This window comes from Centropristis striata, chromosome 11, assembly GCF_030273125.1.
Source record: "Centropristis striata isolate RG_2023a ecotype Rhode Island chromosome 11, C.striata_1.0, whole genome shotgun sequence".
Classification (NCBI taxonomy): Eukaryota; Metazoa; Chordata; class Actinopteri; order Perciformes; family Serranidae; genus Centropristis; species Centropristis striata.
The window spans coordinates 4527533-4537072 of record NC_081527.1 but is presented as its reverse complement, the minus strand read 5'-3'; the positions used below and the strand labels follow the sequence as shown (position 1 = coordinate 4537072).

The following is a 9540-nucleotide window of genomic DNA, read 5'->3' as shown; positions in this document are numbered from 1 at the left end:
GCACAAACTGACCTGTAATGTAATGTCTTGTAAATAGTTCCCCTGCAAGATTAACAGTCCGTCTAAAATCTCAGTGTGAGACCAGACTGGGACTAAAAACTCTAAACTCTTGTCTTTAGATGGGAGCAGGTGTGACACGATAGTTTTCAAGAAAACTTTTCCAAATCAGTCTCAGTCTCAATATTCTCCATATTCAAGATGAGAAACAGGAAACACAAAGTACACTGAATACTCTGGCTCATACTCATGATGTCACTCTGACCCATGATCACCTGTTGTCTCTGTTTCCTGTCTCATATATCACAGAGAACACAGTAAAACTGAAAACACATGGAAAACTGAGTCACACAAAAGGCAAACAACTTCCCATCCGACGCATCAAAGACACATTCTGTTTATTTGTTCTGCTTTAATCTACGACAAGCCCTCACAGGGAAGCAGCAGCAGTAGCAGCAGCAATTATGCATGAAGGAACTCTCCTGAGGATTTATGGGCTGGATTCTACGTGTGTTTGAACAGAGTTTCCCGTATATCTCCATTTATCGTTAATTAAGACAGCGAGTCTCCTCGGTGTAGTTACGCCTTAAGAGCTGATGGAGATGTTTGTTTGTATTCAGCTGGCAGAGAAGCTCAATTTCAGGTTGGTGCCTGGAGAAATGTTCATTTTAATGGATTTCAAACAGCTTTAATTGAGCTTGTGAAGCACTGGTATAGTTCTTTAACCCTACTGTAAATTTACCTCTAAAGTTCTGGCTGTAAACTCCATGAGGCCAGTTTCAGTTTGATGATGATATACCAAGTAAAACTGGAGACAAGCTCAAATAGATTTAGTATCAAATGATAGAACTGGATGGAACCCTCTAATATGTTAGATTTGACACATTTGTTCACATTTGCAACATTTCAAATTCTTTATTGAGCATGATAGTGTTTTGAAAGTTAAAAAAAATATTTAAAATCACATTTTATGTTGGACTAAAGGACTAAAAAAGACACAAAATGACCAAAAAAAGACACAAAAAGACACAAAATGACACAAAATGGCGAAAAAATACACAAAAAGACACAAAATGACTAAAAAATACACAAAAAAGAAGACACAAAAAGACACAACATGACCATAAAAAGACACAAAGTGCCTAAAAAAAGACACAAAAAGACACAAAATGACAAATGCTATGCCTACACATGGCTAAAAAGCAATTAACCCTTTGATGCACAACATGGGTCAAAAATGAACTGCATTAATTTCCCATGTAACATAATGTTTGCTGTGTGTTTCTGTGCTCTATCTTTTGATATCAACTTATTTTATGTTTGAATATTCCAAGAATTATTTAAATATCTTGTTTTTTGATAACAACAGATCATTATTTCCATTTTGCCTCTCATACTTTATGAAGAAAAAAAGGTTTTGTATTATTAAATAGCTAAGTAGCTTGCTAAGCTAACTACTTAGCCAAGAAGCTAGCTACGTAGTTAGCTTAGCAAGCTACTTAGTTAAAAAAATGGATATGGGTAATTTTTGACCCATGTTGTGCATTAGAAAAGACACAAAAAAGGATTTTATTCAAAAATTAATAAAGGAAAACATGAAAATTAGGATGTATGATGATCAAAAACAGACTAATTGAGGAAAACCTGGAATACTGAATGATAAAAATAATTTATTGCAAAGATATTATATATATATATTAATTTAATCGCTATATAAAATACAGTAAATTATCTGGTTTTGAGCTGCTACTGATAAGAATACATGTTATGATAAGACTGTTAATGTGGAGTAAATCAAATATAGCAGTAAAAAGTAGTAAATACTCCAATCACTATATCACTTTAACATTTATTTTTAACACAACTGTTAATGACCTTTAGCAAGGTTCCTATTGGTGTTTTTGTATTATATAGCTTATTTGTATATTTTATAGGTGTTTAACAATGTTGTGATGCTTTTATTTTGAAAAGGCGCCGTCCAGTGTGAAACGGGTGCTTTAATTTTGAAAGGTAGTGACAGGAAATAACAGGTGTGTAACGGTTAAATGAAAAAACGAACGGTGAATAATAACGAGTGCGTCGTAATTCATATAAAGTTTATATAAAGTATGAAAAAGGCTTCTATAGTGGCTGACTGACAGGAAACAAGGTTTGTTAAAGTTTATTTTATTCTGTCATATATATTAGTGGCTATATTTGTTGTCTTAACTAATTTTTATTTTCATGGAGCTACGATTTAAAATAAATAAATTAATGCTACTAAACATACATTCAAACCACAAAAACAATATAGAGCATGTATGTTATGCAGTAAACCAGTAATTTATTAACTTTATGCAAAAAGCAATACGTGTTTTGACCATAGACTGTATAAAATGGTTTTGACGGTTACCTAGGTCAGTAGTTATCAACCTTTTTGAGTTGCGACCCCCAATTTAACATGCATGTTGTCCGCGACCCCCGCTCACTGAACACAACCTCACACGCACAGTTCAGATCACCCAAAGATCATCACAAAGAAACAAAATTACCAAAAAAGACACAAAATGACCAAAAAAAGTAAAACAAAATGACCAAAAAAGACACATACTGACCAAAAAGACACAAAATGACCAAAAGACACAAAATTACTAAAAAAGGAAACAAAATGACCAAAAAGACACAAAATGACCAAAAAAAGACACAAAATGACCAGAAAAAGAAACAAAATGATCAAAAAAGACACAAAATGACCAAAAAAGGAAACAAAATGACCACAAAAAGACACAAAATGACCAAAAAAAGAAACAAAATGATCAAAAAAGACACAAAATGACCAAAAAAGGAAACAAAATGACCAAAAAAGACACAAATTGACCACCAAATGATCAAAAAAGACACAAAATCACCAAAAAAAGACACAAAATCACCAAAAAAGACACAAAATCACCAAAAAAAAGACACACAATTACCAAAAAAGACACAAAATTACCAAAAAAGACACAAATTGACCAAAGAGCTGACTTCCAAAATTATTTGGCGACCCCCAGAAATCATCTTGCGACCCCAACTGGGGTCCCGACCCCAAGGTTGAGAATAGCTGACCTAGGTAACTCGGGTAACTCAGACATACGTAAATCGCCTTCAAAATAAAAGCACTGTTGTGCATCAAAGGGTTAAGATGAATACCCACCTCTTGTCCATAGCATTTAACCTGATCTGCTGCCAAAAACATTTATAAATATGTCAGTTTTTGTTCATGTGTGTGACACAGGATAGGTTGAACAACTTTACAAACTCAAGCCATATGACCCATTCATTACCTGTGCTGTGCTTTGAGCAAATATAAAGTTACAGATTTCAGCTGTAAGTCATTTCAGTGGTTTCACACACCTGAGTGCCTCTGCATATATGGTCGGGGGGTTCCTGGCCCTGTAATCTAGCCAGTATTTCTATCATATCTAGAACATGAGAGGGGCTCAGAGCGAGGATTTATAAGCAGCCTGTGAAGGCCTGGTGCAGTGGAGAGGGGGCTTCTGGGAAGCTGTGATGTGACCCAGATGGGAGATAGAGTGACCTGAGAGAGGGAAACACTCCAGGGAAATAGAGAGAGGACACGTGAAGAATTGCCAGATTTGTGGAAAAGGTATATTTCACCAACATGTCAAAGGTTCACAGAATGAACACGCCCCCACTGTGCAGGGTCCACTCTAAGAAAAGATTCAGGAGGTTAGTTAGTTTGACTTAAAAACACACAATATGACTAAAAAAGGACACAAAATGACCAAAAAAAAGACACAAAATGACCAAAAAAAAGACACAAAAAGACACAAAATGACCAAAGAAAGACACAAAATGACCAAAAAAATACACTAAAAGACACAAATTACCAAGAAAGACACAAAATGACCAAAAAAATACACAAAAAGACAGAAAATGTCTAAATAAAGACGCAAAATGACCAAAAAAAGACACAAAAATACACAAAATGACTTAAAAAAAGACACAAAATGACCAAAAAAAGACACAAAAAGACACAACGTGACTAAAAAAAGACACAAAAAGATACAAAATGACCAAAAAAAGACACAAAAAGACCAAAAAAGACACAAAATGACAAAAAAAGACACAAAAAGACACAAAATGTCTAAAAAAAGACACAAAATGACCAAAAAAAGACACAATTGAGGAAACAATTTGCATGGACTTTTTGGAGTAGAAAGAAAGTAAAATAAAGGAGTTACAACAACTTAAATAGAGTAATTTGACCACTTATGAACACTAAAACGTTGATATAAATATTGAGTTGGTACAACATTATTAAACTTGTAGAGGACAAAACAAATCATGTTGGTTGTACTAGACTAATTGAGTTATTTCAGCTATAAAAGTGTCATGGGAAATACTCAATAATGTCTTAGTTGGAATGACTTATAAAGATAAATGCAAATTGTTACAACATTTTTTTTTAAGTTGAGCCAGTGTCATTTTTTAGAGTGCAGGATGAAGCGAAGGGGCCTTTGCAGAAAGAGAAGGAGGTGAGATGACAAGTGGCCTGTGCTGCGCTCATGTGCATGATTTCAATTATGTAGTAAATCAACAAGGTCTCAGCTGGTTAAAGCTGCGCTGCTCCCAGGTCATGTAAGGAGGACTTCATTAAGGGCTGGTGATATACAGTGTGGGATTCTGTGCATTGTAAATTACTGTTGCAGTCACATTTCAACTCCAAATGTGAGCATTTCTGTAGGAAAACAGGCTTGTTGTTGTAGCTCGACCGCTGTGCATTTTACAGTCGATTCATTTTATTTTGAAAAGCTTTCACAACCCCGAGAGGTTACAAAAATATGACGTATTCTTTTCAGAAGTTGCTCTTTTTTTGTGTGTGAATGTAGTACAGTGTAGAACACGGGTCTCAAACTCGTGGCCCGCGGGCCAATTGTGGCCCTCGTGACGATATTTTGTGGCCCCCACCTTGATATGAAAGTTTAATGTGAGTTTTATATGAATGGCACTTTACTGTGTTGTGTGTGGAAGGTCCCTTTAATTACTTTTTTGGGTGTGTCTTTTTAAATAATAGATAATAAATAATCTTTTTTAAAATAATTTTGTGTCCTTTTTGGTAATTCTGTGTCTTTTTTTTGGTAATTTTGTCTTTTTTAGTCATTTTGTGTCTTTTTTTGGTCATTTTGTGTCTTTTTTGGTCATTTTGTGTCTTTTTTAGGTAATTTAGTTTTTTGCTGTTATTTTGTGTGCTCTTTTTTAGTGATTTTGTGTCTTTTTTGGTCATTTGTCTTTTTTTGTATTTTTGTGTCTTTTTTGGTCATTTTGTGCCTTTTTTTGGTCATTTTGTGTCTTTTTTGGTCATTTTGTGTCTTTTTTTGGTCATTTGTCTTTTTTTGTATTTTTGTGTCTTTTTTGGTCATTTTGTGTCTTTTTTTAGTGATTTTGTGTCTTTTTTGGTAATTTTGTGTCTTTTTTTGGTCATTTGTCTTTTTTGTATTTTTCTGTCTTTTTTGCTCATTTTGTGTCTTTTTTAAGTAATTTAGCTTTTTTCTGTCATTTTGTGTCCTTTTTTAGTAATTTTGTGTCTTTTCTTGCTCATTTTGATACTCCCCCTGCTGTAGAACAATATCAATTTAGCTTATTATCTCAGTCACTTGCGAAAGACTCCCAAGTTATTGACACATCCCGAGCCATTCATTCATTTTCTGAACCTCACACACATAAAAACAAGCATTACGAAACCTGGCGCCACAGAGATTCAGGGGCCAAGTCATAAATTTAGTTGAGATAGAGTTTGCCATTCTCATGAACTCTTTACCTAGTGGCTCTAACACAAACACACGCTTCATTCATCTCTTTCAATAACACAGGCCAGCTCAGAGTGACAGAGTGCCTGGCTGTTAATGCTTTCACCTACATGCCATAATACTGATATGAATCTTCCTCCGAGGTATAATTAGGGAAGGATAAAGCACAATATTGACAGAAAAACAAAGATTTTAAAAAAAGCCTTGAAAATTAAAAACAATGCCCGGGTGATTAACTCGTTTGAGCTCTCGTCGTTGGCGTGCATGACACTGAAAATCCCTTGCAGTCATGTTTTGGGGGGATGATGAAAGCATTCTTCTGGCAATCCCTCAAACAAGCCAGATCCAGTGGTGGCATGGGCTGAAACAGCACGGGCTTATCGCCGCCTTTGTGTCTTGTCATGTTGTTGGAGGAAGCTAAGCCTCCGTCTTCTCTGCAATACGCCACTCAGGTATTTGTGAGCTGACCGTATTTTAATGCCAAATACATTCTAAGACTTTGGATTGTTGGTCATTTCCCAACACCCAATTTGATAGGGGCTGTGGAGCGATACCGGTTGGGAAATGTGAGGAATGTCCTACATTTAGATTTCTACAGCAGCAGCATTCAGGGCAGGGATTAATTCTGTCGCCAACACACGCAGCTTCCTTTCTTTTATTGACAGGAGAGGAGATGAGGAAATGCTACAAATAAATATTACACAACAAGAGACTGAGATGTCAATCTGTGCTTCTTACTGCCAGATTAGACACAAAATGGCCCAAAAAAGAAACAAAATGACAAAAAAAAACACAAAATGACAAAAAAGGGAAACAAAATGACCAAAAAGGGAAACAAAATGACCAAAAAAGACACAAATTGACCAAAAAAATACATAAAATTACCACAAAAAAAAGACACAAAATGACCAAAAAAGACACAAAATGACCAAAAAAGGCACAACATGACCAAAAAATGACACAAAATGACCAAAAAAGGCACAAAATGACAAATAAAAACACAAATTGACCAACAAAGACACAAATTAACCACAAAATGATTAAAAAAAAGACACAAAATGACTAAAAAAACACACTAAATGACTAAAATAACACACAAAATGACCAAAAAGGGAAACAAAATGACCAAAAAAGACACAAATTAACCAAAAAATATATAAAATGACCAAAAAAAGACACAAAATGACCAAAAAAAGACACGAAATGACAAAAAAAAGGCACAAAATGACAAAAAAAACCCACAAATTGACCGACAAAGACACAGATTGACCACAAAATGATTAAAAAAAGATACAACATGACTAAAAAAAGACACAAAATGACACAAAAAAGAGATTAAATGACCAAAAGGACTAAAATACATTAACACATGAACACTTTAACACAGTAGAGACAGAGCTGACTTCCAAAATGAGCAATGAGCATTCAGGGCAGGGATTAATTCTGTCGCCAACACACGCAGCTTCCTTTCTTTTATTGACAGGAGAGAAGATGAGGAAATGCTACAAATAAATATTACACAAAAAGAGACTGAGATGTCAATCTGTGCTTCTTACTGTGAGATTAGATAGGCCTCCTGGAGAATGTAAGAAGGGTTTTTAAATCTAATCTATCATTAGTGTCTCATCTGCATATTTCTGCACTTTCTTCCAGTTTAGGGAAAAAAATCATCTCACGAAAGTCAAACTCCTATCGCCCCACCTCGACACCTTTGTTCACATTTGCAACATTTAAAATTTTTATTGAGCATGATAGGGTTTTGAAAGTTAAAAAAAATACAACATCACATTTTATGTTGGACTAAAGGACTAAAAAAGACACAAAATGATCAAAAAGAGACACAAAATGACCAAAAAAGACACAAAATGACTAAAAAAGACACATTAAGACACAAAATTACTAAAAAAAAGACACAAAATGGCAAAAAAAAGAAACAAAATGACCAAAAAAAGACACAAACTGACCAAAAAAGACACCAAATGACTTACAAAGACACGAAAAGGCTTCAAAAATGGACAAAATAGCCCTAGACTACATAGAGTTAAAGGAAGCCATAAAATGCTTTTCCAAAGTATTTTGACATGCATAACAATGTTTGATAATAAGATAAAGTCTTGATATTTTGGCCTCCAGTGGCAGATACATGAGACAGACAGGAAACATGGCATGAGATGCAACAAAGGTCCCTGATCTGAACCTCAAGGCCACCAAGAAGTATTTCTTTATCGGTTAAGTGATTCACATTTAGTGAAATATGACTGTTTACTCCGGTCAATTTCCTAAAAAGGCTGGAACAGAGTACAAAAATAGAGCATTCATCAGATTCTGATGTTGTTTAAGTGACGGATCGTTTTTCTCTTTCTGTAGAAGGCTCTTATTATGCAGCTGTCGTTGACTGAGAGGTAGTGCTGGGTAGAAACAGACTAGACGTAAATATAGAAATCCATTCACTGTCATTCAGTCTGTACAGATTGTTCTTATCTGCTCTACTGAACTCAGGCCTGCTACACACTACTGATACTCATCTAATCACCTGTAGACTGCTGGACTTTACTGAACTCTACTCTGAGCTCTAGTTTATCACTCTACTCTAAGAGCTCTACCCTTCTGAGCTCTTGACTACGTCCCTGAGCCCTAACCTACTGCACCCTACTCTAAAGTTTACTCTACTGAGCTGCACTCTATTCTACTGTACACTGCTCTAGTGTAATCTACTGAGCTCTAGTTTACTGAGTGGAGCTCTGCTTTAACAAGCTCTACTCTACTGAGCTCTACTTTAATAAACTACTCTACTGAGCTCTACTTTAAGGAACTCTACTCTACTGAGCTCTACTTCAATGAACTCTACTCTATTGAGCTCTACTTTAACAAACTCTTCTGAGCTCTACTTTGACTAACTCTACTCTACTGAGCTCTACTTTAACAAACTCTACTTAAATGAACTCTACCCTACTGAGCTCTACTTTAATAAACTCTACTCTACTGAGCTCTACTTCAATGAACTCTACTCTATTGAGCTCTACTTTAACAAACTCTACTGAGCTCTACTTTGACTAACTCTACTCTACTGAGCTCTACTTTAACAAACTCTACTTAAATGAACTCTACTCTACTGAGCTCTACTTTAACAAACTCCACTTTAATGAACTCTACTGAGCTCTACTTTAACAAACTCTACTCTACGGAGCTCTACTTTAATGAACTCTACTCTACTGAGCTCTACTTTAACAAACTCTACTCTACGGAGCTCTACTTTAATGAACTCTACTCTACTGAGCTCTACTTTAACAAACTCTACTTTACTGAGCTCTACTTAAATTAACTCTACTCTACTGAGCTCCACTTTAGTGAACTCTACTCTAGTGAGCTCTACTTTAATGAGCTCTCCTCTATTGAGCTCTACTGTACTCTTCTGAGCGCCATTCTTCAATGCTCAACTGATTTCTAGTCTACTAATAAAAGACACAAACGGACAAAAAAAGACACAAAAGACACAAAATGACCAAAAAAGACACCAAATGACTAATAAAAGACACAAAAATTACCAAAAAGTCTAGTGGGCTGTAGTTTACTGTTACATATTGTACGGCGCTCTATTTCACATGGAAGTGCCCTCTCTTCTCTTTATGGTCACTCTAATGCACTTGGACCTTTCACTTCTGCCCCAATGTGCAGGCCGGGGTAAAAATATCTGTGTATCTGCACCCTGAGAGTAATTAGGAAGCAGATGGAGGGAAATACACATGGGAACCGT

At 35.5% G+C, this 9540-nt stretch overlaps 1 protein-coding gene across 1 annotated transcript in view; it reads left to right on the top strand.

The window, feature by feature from the left end:
- The window catches only part of LOC131981050 (vasoactive intestinal polypeptide receptor-like), a 38870-nt gene that overhangs the window by 11750 nt on the left and 17580 nt on the right, over positions 1-9540 (top strand). The gene's annotated exons all lie outside the window — the stretch shown is intronic.